The sequence below is a fragment of the Bufo gargarizans genome, chromosome 2 (assembly GCF_014858855.1).
Source record: "Bufo gargarizans isolate SCDJY-AF-19 chromosome 2, ASM1485885v1, whole genome shotgun sequence".
NCBI classification, from domain to species: domain Eukaryota; kingdom Metazoa; phylum Chordata; class Amphibia; order Anura; family Bufonidae; genus Bufo; species Bufo gargarizans.
In genome coordinates, this window is record NC_058081.1 from 102,392,944 (window position 1) to 102,407,475 (window position 14,532).

General features: G+C 44.7%; 1 protein-coding gene across 2 annotated transcripts in view; it reads right to left on the bottom strand.

The window, feature by feature from the left end:
- The window catches only part of MINAR1 (membrane integral NOTCH2 associated receptor 1), a 108,433-nt gene extending 96,782 nt beyond the window's left edge, over positions 1–11,651 (bottom strand). For both annotated transcript variants that reach the window (XM_044283131.1, XM_044283132.1), the window contains exon 1: positions 11,366–11,651. The gene's annotated coding sequence lies outside the window, so the exon portion shown is untranslated. The remainder of the gene's footprint in view (positions 1–11,365) is intronic.
- Positions 11,652–14,532: the final 2,881 nt, after the last annotated feature.

Here is a 14,532-nt window from a genome sequence, read left to right on the forward strand (position 1 = left end):
GCCTTTATGTTCAGTCGCTTTCCTCTGGTGGAGAAGAGAAGTCAGGGGCAATCCAGGCTTTGTTCATTTTTATAAGAGTCAACCTGTCAGCATTTTCAGTTGACAGGCGGATGCGCTTATCAGTTATTATGCCCCCAGCAGCACTAAATACATGCTCTGACAGAACACTGGTGGCAGGGCAGGCCAGCACCTCCAAGGCGTAGAGCGCCAGTTCGTGCCATGTGTCCAGCTTGGACACCCAATAGTTGTAAGGCACACAGGGATCACTGAGGATGCTGACACGGTCTGCTACGTACTCCTTCACCATCTTCCTAAATTTTTCCCTCCTTGTGACACTAGGCCGCGCATCAGGTTGAGGGTGTTAGCGGGGTGTCATAAAACTGTCCCAGGCCTTGGAGAGTGTTGCCCTACCTCTGTTGGAACTGCTGTGTGTTCCCCTCGTGTCACCCCTCCTCGATTGCAGAAGGAACTATGTACTCTGCAGCCAGCGTTGTCAGCTGGAAATTTTGGGAGCAATTTTTCCACAAGGACCTTCTGGTATTGCAATATTTTGCTTGTCCTCTCCACCACAGGAATGAGAGATGAGAAATTCTCTTTGTAGCGGGGGTCGAGAAGGGTAAACAACCAGTAATCGGTGTTGGCCAAAATGTGTACAACACGAGCGTCATGGGAAAGGCAGCCTAACATGAAGTCAGCCATGTGTGCAAGAGTCCCAACAGACAAGACTTCACTGTCCTCATCAGGAGGGTGACTCTCAATCTCCTTATCCTCTTCCTCCTCTTCTACCCATCCACGCTGAACAGATGGAATAAAACTTCCATGGGTACTACCCTCTGTAGCGGAGGCAACCGTCTCCTGCTCCTCCTCCTCATCATCATCCAATTTGCGCTGAGAAGACAAACTGAGGATGGTCTGGCTGTCACCCTGTGTACTGTCTTCCCCCATTTCCACCTGTTCCACATGCAAAGCGTCCACCTTAATTGTGAGCAGAGAGCGTTTGAGTAGACACAGAAGTGGAATGGTTATGGTGATAATAGCATTATCGCCGCTCACCATCTGTATTGATTCCTCAAAGTTGCGTAAAACCTCACAGAGGTCAGACATCAATGCCCACTCGTCGCTTGTGAAGAGCGGAAGCTGACTGGAAAGGCGACGATCATGCTGCAGCTGGTATTCCACTACTGCCCTCTGCTGCTCACAAAGCCTGGCCAACATGTGGAACGTGGAGTTCCAGCGCGTGCTCATGTCACACAACAGTCGGTGAGCTGGCAATTGCAAGGGTGGATTAGCCATAGATCTCACAGGGAAATTTCCCAGGGGGCCGTCTGGGCCCTCCTCACGGCCAGTCAGTGAGAGTTTTTGGGGATGTATTTTGTGCTCATGGGGCAGTATTGTTTGAGGAACTGTGGGGTGGTATATTGTGCCACAATATGGTATTGCTGGCCCGGACTATAGTATTGCTGGCCCCATCAATTTGTACCCGACTACAAAACGGGGCCACTGTTAGTATTTTTCCAGGGCCAGTAGCGAGATATTCAGGTTTATTACTGAAAACACGTCTTCGTAGGGACACTCACTCATGATAACTGGCAGTATAATAGTGCCGCACATCTCTCTGTGTGATCAGGGATGTGCTACTGATAGTCAATGTAACTAAATGAAGGAGGAATGACTGTGATAGCGATCATTCCTCCCCAGTCACTTTACATCGGCCTATGTACATTGCGGCCCCTTGAAATAGAGACATGTGACAATGCGGCCCTCAGACCAAAAAGGTTGTGCACCCCTCATCTATAATATGGACAAACCCTTTAAAGATCACCTGTATCCTGTAAATTCCCAACTGAAAGCCTACATTGGGTGCCAGCCCTCCTGCTTATATCTGTTATATAAAATGTACTGGAAACCTTGAGGTTTGGTTTACACGTTCAGGTTTTCTGATGCAATTTTTTAAGCCAAAACTGTATTTAAAAAACTGAATGTAAAAACCCAGCCTAAAGGGAATTTGTTATCAGTAAATGGCTTTTTGTATAAATCAAATATATGAAACCTATTTTTAAATAATTAATATCTGTTAATATCTATACATAAAAAATAAATAAAAATAAAGTTTTTGCACTGGCCACTAAGCCAAATAATCTGGGAAGACCCTGATGTATAGAGGTAATTTCTTAGTACTCATCTTATTATCATCATAGGGTACTCATCTTATTATCATCATAGGCTGGATTGCAATCACAGATAGCACTTCTATATAGATAACAAAGGACCCAACATTCACAATAGGTGATGGTCACATCTTATCTATTCCCCTCCCTGCACAATGACATCTGCACAGGTCACACCATATCTAGCAAACTACCCCATAGAAGTCAATGAGTCCCCACTAGTCTATTTTGTCTTTGGCCCATGTGGCTGCCGTAAAGTATATGTCTAATGTGGTTTAAGATGAGAATATTCAGTATGTGATTAAGGTTGATAACCTGGAAGTTCGGGTTTTCCGGGTTCGGCCGAACTTCGCCGCAAAGTTCGGGTTCGGGACCCGAACTTGCCCCCGAACCCAAACCCCATTGAAGTCAATGGGGACCTGAACTTTGAGGCACTAAAATGGCTCTAAAAAAATTATAGAAAAGGCTAGAGGGCTGCCAAAGGAAGCAAAATAGGGGTAAGAGCAGGACAATTGCCATGCAAACAAATGTGGATAGGGAAATAAATTAAAATAACATAGATTAAAAAAAAAAGTTAAAAATAATGATCTTGAACTAGGAGGCGGAGGTCAAAGTGGAGTAGGAGGTTGAGGAGGCGGTGAACGTGACAGTGTAGGTGGAAGTGGTGGTGGAGGAGGTAGGCAACAGAATTTTTTATTTTATTTTTTATAAATTTGGGAAGACCCCAAAACATTGGGAAATATAAAAAAGAAAACAAAGAGAAAGTGCGCTGGAGTATAACAATGGCTGGGTGCGGCCGGTATACTTGTCTAGTCTGCACAAAGTGCGGACAAGTCCTGTGGGATCCATGCCTGCACTTGTCTGTGATCACACCCCCCCCCCCCACGCCGTGTTGAACACACATTCGGGCAATACACTGGCCGCAGGGCAGGCCAGCACCTCCAAGCGTAAAGGGCAAGCTCAGGCCATGTGCCCAATTTGGAGACCCAGAAGTAGAAGGGGGCAGACCCGTCATTCAGTACGTGTAGGCGTGTGCACACATACTGTTCCACCATGTTGCTGAAATGCTGCCTCCTGCTAAGACGTTCCATATCAGCTGGTGGTGCTGGTTGTTGTTGCGTGCTGACAAAGCTTTTCCACATTTTGGCCATGATAACCCTCCCTTCTGAGGTGCTGGCGGTGTCCCAGCTGCATTAGTGACTTCTTCTTCCTCCTCCTCCTTCGCCTTGTGCTTCCACTGAGCCCCCGGTGACAGGTGGGAATGCCATCAGCAGCGTGTCTACCAGTGTGCGCTTGTACTCGCGCATCTTCCAATCACGCTCCAGTGACGGAATTATGGACGGCGCGTTGTCCTTGTAGCGGGAATCTAGAAGGGTGGCCACCCAGTAATCACACTGGTTAGAATGTGGGCAACTCGGCGGTCGTTGCACAGGCACTGCAGCATGTAATCACTCATGTGTGCAAGGCTGCCCAGAAGCAACGACAAGCTGTCCTCTGTGGGAGGTGTATTGTCTGTGTCCTCTGTATCCCCCCAGCCATGCTCCGATGATGCCCGTGAGCTGCTTTAGATGCCACCCTCCTGTGAACACAGTTCCTCCTCATCATCATCCTCCTCCTCATCCTCCAGAACTGTGCCGTGGCTGGACAATTGTCTACCTGGCCTCTGTTGGTGCAGGAACCCACCCTCCTTGCCACTTGTGAATGACTGGCCTGATAACCGTGGAAATGATCCCTCTTCCTTCTCCTCTTTCTCCTGTGCCACATCCTCTGTGCCACATCCATCATAGCCCGAAGTGTTCTTTCAAGGAGACATAGAAGTGGGATAGTAACGCTGAGGACTGCGTCATCGGCACTGGTCATGTTGGTGGAGTACACGAAGCAGCGCAACACGGCCCACACGTCCCGCATGGAGGCTTACTCGGTGGTGAAATGGTGCTGTTCCGCAGAGCGACTCACCCGTGCGTGCTGCAGCTGAAACTCCACTATCGCATGCTACTGCTCACACAGTCTCTCCACCTTGTGGGCACGTTGTAGCTGGCCAGCTAAGACCGGTCCTAGGTTGCTAGTATAGCTTATATGTGTATATAGCTAAACTTGCCAATAGCCTTAATATAGTTCCTAGGTTTATGTGTAAAAGACAAAAGCAGAGTTATTTACTGTGACATCATGTTTTGGATGTCATATAACTGTTATATTTTGTGTTCACAGAAGCAAAAAAAGATAATATGCCTTTAAGATTCATTTTGTAATGTAAGGTAAACTCAGTGACACAGTAGAAACAACTGAAAGCATAGTGTTAATTTGTTACTGGGCAGAAGTCTAGACCAATCACAGCCAGCTTCTCATACAGCAAGAGTTTTCACCAATCACAGCCAGACTCACAGACAGCCTGTCTGGGAATTCCCCCAGCTACTGCTGCTAGAATCATTATTTACCAGAGACAGGAGCTGAAGAGACATTCACTCCACTGAGAGCTGAGTTTTATGGGAACAAGAGGCCAATATAGGTATTTAAAACAAGTTATATAATGTTCATATTTTTAGTATTGTGTTTAGAACTGTATACTGAACTAGATATATATGTGTTTACTTACGGTTCCACCAATTGCAAGCATACAAATTAAATTGCAAAGTACAAATACAAATTGCAAGCTACAGTTGCAAACTGTGAACTACTACAAATACCATACAAACATATTGCAATACAGATTGCATACAACCATACCAGATCATAATCAACCAATATGCAAATAGTTACTGCTAACTGCATACCGCCATTTTGTGATATCTTTTCAACACGTGTTTTGTACATGGACTATCTGCTGCGGAGGCGGCAGTGTTATATATGAAGAAAAGTTGAAGTTAATAAAGAAGTTATTTCAAGCATTTGGTGTGCTCTTTAAACCTACTTTTTCTATAGAACGGCGCTAGAGGAATTACAGAGTAACAGACAGTCTGGTTAAACAAAAATTCTGAGATATCAAAATTATTCTAATGCCACAGCGCAAAAGGCACTTGATAGTGCTGCGCCTGCAACACATGTCGCATATAAGGCGGTGAGCGGGGAGGCCGAAGTTACGCTGCAGCAGCAGGGTAAGAAAACCGAAAGCGCGCACATACGGACCGCACTTTCTGCAGCAGCTCTTACATATCGGGGTAATTTTTCAGCAACCTCTGCACCACCAAATTCAGCACATACAAGGGATGTGCGTCAAAGCGGCTAGGCCCAGAGCTGCTACGAGATTTTGCCCATTATCGCATATCACCAGGCCGGGCTTGAGGCTCAGTGGCACCAACCACTCTTCGGTCTGTTGTTCCATGCCCGTCCATAGCTGCTGCGCAGTGTGGTGTTTTTCCCCCAAATAGATGAGTTTTAAAACAACCTGCTGTCGTTTTCCCCTGGCTGTGCTGAAGTTGGTGGTAAAGGTGTTACGCTGAGTAGATGAGGAGACAGTAGAGGAGTAAGTGGAGTAGGAGGAGGAGGCAACAGGAGGGAAAGAGAAACGTCCTGCAATCCAAGGTGGTGGAAGGAGATGCGCTAAACTGCTATCCGCCTCAGGCCCAGCCGCCACTGCATTTACCTAGTGTGCAGTTAGGGAGATATAACATCCCTGCCCGTGCTTACAGGTCCACGTATCAGTGGTTATGTGGACCTTGCCACAGATGGCGTTGCGCAGTGCACACCTGATTTTGCCCGCCACTTGGTTGTACAGGGCGGGATGGCTCGCCTGGAAAAGTAGTGGCGGCTGGGAACCACGTTCTGTGGGAAAGCCACTGCCATAAGTTTTTTAAAAGTCTCTGTCTCCACCAGACGGAATGACAGCATTTCAAAGGCCAGGAACTTTGAAATGCTGGCATTGAGGGCCAGGGATCGCGGGTGGGTAGGGGGGTACTTCCTCTTTCTCTCCAGTGTTTGGGAGATGGACAGCTGAACACTTCAATGGGACATTGTGGAGATGCTTGATGACGGACGTGGTGGCGTTGCTGCCACATCCTCTGTTTGCGGGGTGGCAGGTGCCACTGTCACTCCAGAGGTGGATAAAGAGGCCGAGACTGCAGGAGAAGAGGGACAAGGAGAAGCCTGAGATCTTTCGTGGTTTTTGAGGTGTTTACTCCACTGCAGCTCATGCTTTGCATTTAGATGCCTGGTCATGCAGGTGGTGCTCAGGTTTAGAACATTAATTCCTCGCTTTAGGCTCTGATTGCACAGCGTGCAAACCACTCGCGAGTTGTCATCAGCACATTGTCTGAAGAACTTCCACACCAGGAAACTTCGTACACTGGTATTCGGGCCTACAAAATAACGCTTGTGCACCTGAGGAAGGTGTTTCATTTGGGAGTGTATCTGGCACAGATCGAACACGTCCGATCCCTGCAACAGGAGCTCCACCAACCCCAGCAGCACCACGACCAGGGCCACGTCCCTTATTTGATGCTCTTCTCATTCTTTGAGGTCACCCACTGAACTAACAGACAGATTAACTATATTATTTTCCCTGTCACATATGCAGTGCAGGTGTTCTTCACGCAATAAATGGGTATATGAAATGCACCTAACTAACAGACAGATTAACTATATAAATTTCCCTGTCACGTATGCAGTGCAGGTGTACTTCACGCAATAAATGGGTATATGATGCACACCTAACTAACAGACGGATAACTATATCAATTTCCCTGTCACATATGCAGTGCAGGTGTTCTTCACGCAATAAATGGGTATATGATGCACACCTAACTAACAGACAGATTAACTATATCAATTTCCCTGTCACGTATGCAGTGCAGGTGTACTTCACACAAAAAATGGGTATATGACGTGCACCTAACTAACAGACGGATTAACTATTATATTTGTGTGTCAGGGGTACAAATTAAAATGTTGCATTGCACCCACAAAAAAAATCGCAGTAGGTCACCCAGAGAATTAACAGCCAGGTGTCAGGGGTGCAAAGATGGTGTATTGCACCCATAAAAAAATCGCACTAAAACTGTCCCTCACTTCAGCTGCCTGCTTCCTGTCCCTTTACTACTGAGAGCTGATGGGCGGTGCTACACGTGATCCAGCTTATATAGAGGCTTGGTCACATGATGCACCGGCCAATCACAGTCATGCCATTAGTAGGCATGGCTGTGATGGCTTGGCACACAGCTTAAAAGCTTGTTGATTGGCTGTCCTGCAGCCTTTCAACAAGCTTTATTAAATGCCTGAACATCGAACTTGAACCCGGCAAAGTTCGGGTTCGGGTCCGGGTACCAAAAATCATAAAGTTCGTTATGGACCCGAACTTTACAGTTCAGGTTCGCTCAACACTATATGTGATATTAATTGGGCATTGGCATTAGGGTAGGCATTGCATGGAAAAGTTAGGAGTGAATCCTATCTATTTTATTATTGTTATTTTTTATTGTATTCAACAAAACACTGGTGAGATATATATGGGAAGGGAGGTAGAAGGAGGGTTGGGTCCGTATGGGAGGGGGTAGAAGAAGAGTGGGGTGGTCCCTCCGCTCCATCATTCTGCTGTCTTATTGTTTCTGTATTATTTTCCCTTTTTACATTCCATTATATCCTTTTTCTCAGTTTTAGGGCGCATTCACACAATCGTAAGTGTTTTGCGGTCCACAAATTGTGAATCCGCAAAACACGGATACTGGCCATGTGCGTTCCACATTTTGTGGACCGCACATGGCCGGCGCTATATAGAGAATACCTATTCTTGTCCACGGTTGCAAACAAGAATAGGACATGCCCTACATTTTATGTGGGGCCACGGACCATCAGATGCAGACAGCACATGGTGTGCTGTCAGTATCTTTTGCAGCCCCATTGAAATGAATGGGTCCGTACCCGTTCAGCAAAATTGCGGATAACGATTCGGACCCATTTATATGGTTGTGTGAATGCACCCTTAGCAGTAGGTAATATATGTATATTTTCATATAGTCTTATTTAGTATGTTTTATATACTGATATGTGAACACACTTTAGTTTTTATCTCATACTAAATAAGAGGCGCTGTTGTTTTTAACATACCCACTTTTTGCATATGGAGCAGTAGATAATTGAAGTTAACGTTGAATAAAGACCTACCAAATATGGCTGTTCCCATATATAGAAAAGAGAAGTCTTTCCCTCTATTGAAGAATTATTCAGCTTATGGTCGAAGCAAAGATGGCAGCTCCCAGCAAATGGACAATGGAAGTCTTTAAGCTGTAGCAATAGGAAAAGCTTTTATACAAGAACAAGAAAAACATGCCTCTCTGAAAAAAGAAAACATACTTTTCCGAAACGCATAGGATTATCGTAGTGTCGTATTCTGGACACTGGAGCAGCACTTGTGATGTCACCTAACTCATCTGATTTAAGCTACCCCGTTACACATTGCGCACTGCGAGCCATTGAAGTCCTATAAGTTCCGGCAAATCTTCTGGATGCCCAAAGGAGCTCAGCAGTGGATACAATAAATGGTGCCTGAAGGACCCGAGTCTTTTTATCCCCATTACTGAAGGACCTGCGATGATGGTCATGTGACATGAGGGGTGGAGAAGTGATAGATTCAGTGGGAAAGTTGGGAGCCAGGTAAATGCTGGGAGTTGTAGCTCTCTCTTCTCCCTGAAGTCAATGTTTAAAAGTTGGCAAGCATATATTAACAGCAGCCCAGCCAAAAAGGAGCACCCATTTAACATAAAGGGATAATCATAGGTGCGTGACCTCTTTCGGGTTGTCTTTGTCTCTTTAACCAGGTAAAACAGACAGTGATAATTATTTACTAGATAATCTGTTCCCACTGACTTCAAGGCATACATTCTGATCTGTTTTCAACACAATACACTACATGTATGGGCACTCTAAGGAATCCTTAATAGGTCCAAGTTAATTGTATTCCTCAGGTTTCTGGTTGTTTTACCAGCAGACTACACGATTCTGCCAGAGACCTAACAGAGTAGAACGTAACTGAAGCCAGACAGAAACTACATGGAATCAATGGCTACATTCATGGAATTATTTTTCTACATTTTCTTGTGTGAAAAAAATAATGGAACAAAAATAGAAATAGAGAAAACTGCCAGTATGAATATAGCCTTATCCATACAACGCTGCCGACTATAGAATATCACTGTATTGCTGAATATGGATATAATAATGTTGGCAGTAGTGTTGGATGTAGAAATAAATCATTCACTGGAAAAGCTGGCTTGCAGAATCTGACAATCCATGGTTATGTGTTCTGCTCAGCCACAGGGTTTCCAATTTTCTACTCTTCTATGTGTTGAGAAGTAAAGATGGATAATCACATTGAGATCATTGATCTTTATAGAGAAGCCATTGGAATACAAACACAATTGTACCAAAGCCAATGACTGAGCAAGCATAAAAGGAAAGCAGAGCATGATCTAAGCCATACTTTGCCCAGTCCTTAATCCATTATCATTAGTAAGACAACCCTGAGATTCCACTGTGCAACTCAGTGTTTTCTATGTGTATATTCATTACTCATCTCTTAGGAAATGCAGTACAAACAAGTAATACATGATCTCAGGTAGGTTCTAGTAAAAGAGCTTGCCTGCTTTAAACCTATATGTCTATACAGAGGTGATAAAAGGCATCCTTTGTGGGTCTGGAGGACAACCACTTTTTTACAGCAAAATTTGTCTTAAATGATTTTTAGATTGATGGCCTATCCTCAGTACCTGATCAGCCGAGGGTCTGACACCCCACACCCCCAACGATCAACTGTTCTGAAGTATCTCCAGCAACGGAAGTAGGCACTGGACTACACATTGTGTCCATTGTGTAGTGGACAGGGCTGGTTACTGCACTGCTGCTCCCATTCAGTTCAGTGGGAGCAGTGCTGCAGTAACCGGCGACATCTACTACACAATGGATGGTGCTGTGTAGTTCCAGCACCTTTGGAACAGCTGATCATCGGGGGTGCAGGGCGTTGGATCCCCACTGATATGATATTGATGTCCTAACCATGAGATAAGCCATGCATATCAACCATACATATAATAATCCTGAAGAGCCTCTTTAAGCCCTAGCACTAAGTTTTCCCTTATATGCTTTGTATAGTAAATATCATCTGATGTTTATTTTTCAGTTATTTGCAAATATGTATTTCAAGCCAAGGATGTATATGCAGTACATGCAGGGTGTAGGACTGCCAAAGAGATTTGCTTTGAGCACAGTAAATATTAGCTGTATAGTTATACGGTGTTATACAAAGACACCATAAAATAAAATAGATATATGGTATATTACAACTGGAATAGGAACCTTGACTAACCCCAACATGATGAATCAGAACAATAGAAGTACTGTTACTCCAGAGTAATAGATATAATAGCTACCTAATATGTCATCCAAGGGTGCGTGCCCCACAGCATCTTACAGGAAGAATATGATACACATATAACACTTGAATATAGAACACATATAATACTGTAGGGGCCCACAGAAGTTTTGGAGGATGTATGGAGTCATAATACACCCATGTCCATGTGTATGAGGTTGGAAGCTGATGTTAAGACCAGGTCCACACATTGTGATTACTTTGCACTTTCCGCTTGTTTCTTTATAAAGACAACCAGGAATGGACCCCAAAGAGAAAATAAAGCAAAGTTTTACTATAGTTTATCTGTAGAGATTAATTCCCAGTTTTCCATACAAAACAGAAATAGACATCACACGAAGGCTGAAGCTAGCCCTACACATCATTTTTTGGGTGACTTTTGGCACTGTGTTAATACACTTATCCCCATACACATTAATTATCTACCATAACCTTAGCCCATGCACCATTTTACACTATAACGGATATTAATGAAGCATTAATCTGTCACGTTGATTTCGTAAAAGCCAATGACTTTTGGGTCACTCTAGCAGGAACATGCTTAGTCTTCTACAGTAGGGATCAGACATGCTTTTCTATTGTATTCATGCTTGTTTCACGCTCTCGACACAAATATCACAATGTCCTCAACTGTGCAAATTCAAGAACCATGAGTTCTTAATGACCTTCCTCCTGCCTAATGGAAATGCCACAAGGATGGGAATGAAAAAGATAACTGTTAATGAATAGAAACCCCAAGCGTTTCCCCTGCTGACCCGCTGAGCTTTGTTCTCCCCCCCCCCCCTTCTGGGACTGGAAGCTTCCCCTCCCTTGGCCTTTTCTCTTATCTCCCACCACTTACCTGTAGCTCAGTACTGGATGTAGACAAGATTTCCAGATTTAGAGTTTTTGAGACCGTCTGCTGTGTGGAGTGTGAATCCAGATATTTACATGGCTGAGAATGGCAGTACTAGAATGCAGATTTCACATGTGTTGCTCAATGTGTGCATGTGTCATATGGATGGGTTCTTGCTCCATATTGGAAATTCACAGCTCCCTGGCATGTTATTTTAACTCTGTTCAGTTTGGCTGTCTCAGAATCTTTGCAACATGTGCGTTAATGAGGTCTTTCCTTCAGCGAGACGCCTGTGTGTAGTGTGATGGGTAAACAGTGATTTGTGTGTGTCAGCGACAATAGCTGGCTATCAATTTTTTTTTGAAGGTGTAAAAAAAAAAATCGATGTCCGGTGGGTCATATGCCTTTATTGGACTATGCCTATATAATATCACAGTGCAGACATATAACGGCTGTCGTGTGTATGTTCTTGTGGATTGCTCAGCAAATGTTGATGGGGAGAAATGACTCTGTCGCGCTGAGTTGGGTCTGTTGTGTATGTGTGGTGATGTCTGATTTATTGGTGAATGTCTTGTTTCCTAGAGCAGCAGTGTTGTGTCTGGTCGTATGTGTGTGTGGATGCTGGCACTGGTCTGGCTGTCATGTCTCTTCTAGGCTCTCCAGCTTTCGGGCTCAGATATCCTCAGTCCAGGGAGCAATGTCTTTTCCTCATATCCTCAGCTGCACAAATGAATGAAGGTTTCCAGCGGGCACAGACCCCAGCCCAATGCTGCACAATTGACGGCTGCAGAAGTCCTTGCTGCTCATTCTTGCAGGCATCCAGCAGCACCCGGCTGCACTGCTTTCCTGTCACACCATCCCCCTTTCTCCCATTCCATTTCTACATTAGTGTCTCTGGGTCTATCCTGCAGCCTGATTTGTTGCTCTTCTTTATCTTCCCTTCCTTCTCCTTCTAACCTTCTACCTCCCACAATATCATACCCCTCCTCTTATTTATCATCCCAGGCTGAATTTCAAGGGACACCCATATAATATCTTAAGACTCTGAATGAAGGGCTCTGTTGTGGTCCCTCCTTTCTTCTCCCTAGAAGGGAGGGGGGTAACGTGTATCCCTTATGGCTTATGAGATAGATTGCTGATGTCATGTACCTGTGCCTTATATCTGACACTAGAATGCAGGGTCTCCTCTATGGAAGCTTACCGCAGTGTGAGATGAATTAAATAGTGCACAAGCCACAGCCTGTAGCCGTGATGAGGAGAATATACGTCCTCCTGTGTATGATGCTCTGTGTGCATCTCAAACATCTCACAGCATCCACTTAGCATTAATTAGGAGCTTCCTGGCTGTAGTTGGCTTTCTGGTCAGGATTGGAGCGAGAGACCCTGCATACCCTTGATGATTCTTCACTTGGATATAAGAAGAGAGGATGGGTAAAAAGAAACTCCCTTTGGTTATGTCCTGAACCTTATGAGATGGGTAGAATCAATTATTGAAATACAGCCCCACAACCATTAAACACATGAGGTCTCCATGTGCTTAGAAACTTCATTAAACATGCATCGGCAAACCTTGAACTTCATGAGAACCCAGAAATCTAGCATGGTCCGTTTATGAATATTTTGTATTTCTTTATATTAATATTTATATTAATATATTTTTTTACATTAACTGAATCCTAAACAATCACATTTTCTTTAACATCCTATGGGCGGCTGGGAATGTATGCATCATATTACACCTGGGGAAAAGAAGGCACCGGGATGCATTATGGGAAAAGATAATCCAGCAAGGTGGTGTGAGCCTCAGGGTAATCTTCTGCTGGGAAAATGAGGATCCCAGAATTCATGTGGAGATCACTTTAATGTGTGTCACCTACATGCCTCCCAACTCTTGAAAATCACAAAGAGAGATAATAGCAACAGTGTATTTTTTTAATACTAAGCCATACCTCTACCTCCATCTAATGCATATCTATACAAGCCCAATGCCGCCCAGTCCCCTTAGTGCCCCTACACAGAAGTTAAATCTACATTGTGCCCCTTCACAGTATTTATGTCCACACTGTGCCCCCTCACAGTAGTAATGCCCACATTGTGCCCCCTCATAGTAATAATGAACACATTGTCCCCTGTAGGAGGGTTCAAGGGATGATTGTGGATGATAGATATGTGGTTCCTGGCCTCGGTGAAGTAAGAGCCGGTTTCATGTGTTAGCAGCAGTTGCTGTTTGACACGTTGCTATTTAGTATGGCTGTAAATAGCTGATCTGGGACGGCTCTTACTGAGAGTAGTCAAAGTGCTGGGGGGGTGACTACTCCCCACATTCCAGGCCCGGTCTTGGTTTGGACTATAAAACACAGGCAGCACTGTCAGGTGGGGTGGATGACTCCTCTCTGACAGTGGAGCTCTGTCAGTCTCTGTGTTGGGACCTGGGAGTTTGGACCTGGATTAAGGCCTACTACCTTGTTGGTGTGAAAGCAGGTGGATTCTGCTTTGTCCAAGGACTTCTTCTTTGCTGCATGGTGTGAACGAACACCAGAATCACAAGGTGACTGTTTCCTTGAAACTGACTTTTTGTTTTGTCATTTACTTAATGTGTGAATAAACACTGAACTGTTTAATTCAAAGACTTTGTTGTTGCCTCTATACTGCGTCAGCTAACCTGCCTATCAGAGCGAATCCCTACACCCCCCTCATAGTAGTAATGTCCACATTGTCCTGCTCACAGTAGTTATGCCCACATTGTGCCCCCTTATAGTAGTAATGCCCAGATTGTGCCCCCATAGTAGTAATGCCCACATTGCGCCCCCTTACAATAGTTATGCCCACATTGTGCCACCTCACAGTAGTTATGCTCACATTGTGCCCCATCATAGTAGTAATGCCCATATTGTGCCCCATCACAGTAGTTATGCCCACATTGTGCCCCATCACAGTAGTTATGCCAATAGAGTAGTTTAGCCCACATTGTGTCCCCTCATAGTATTTATTACCACATTTGCCCCTTTCTATATAAATATGTCCACATTGTGCCCCTGGTAGTTATGCCCTCCTTTCAATAAATACTAACCTAGGCGTTCCTCCGTGTTCAGAGCACATCCTGCACTCCCCAGGAGGAGCACAGACTGATTCCTGGGCCTGTAGACTCCTCCTACACAGCTCAGCAATGGGCT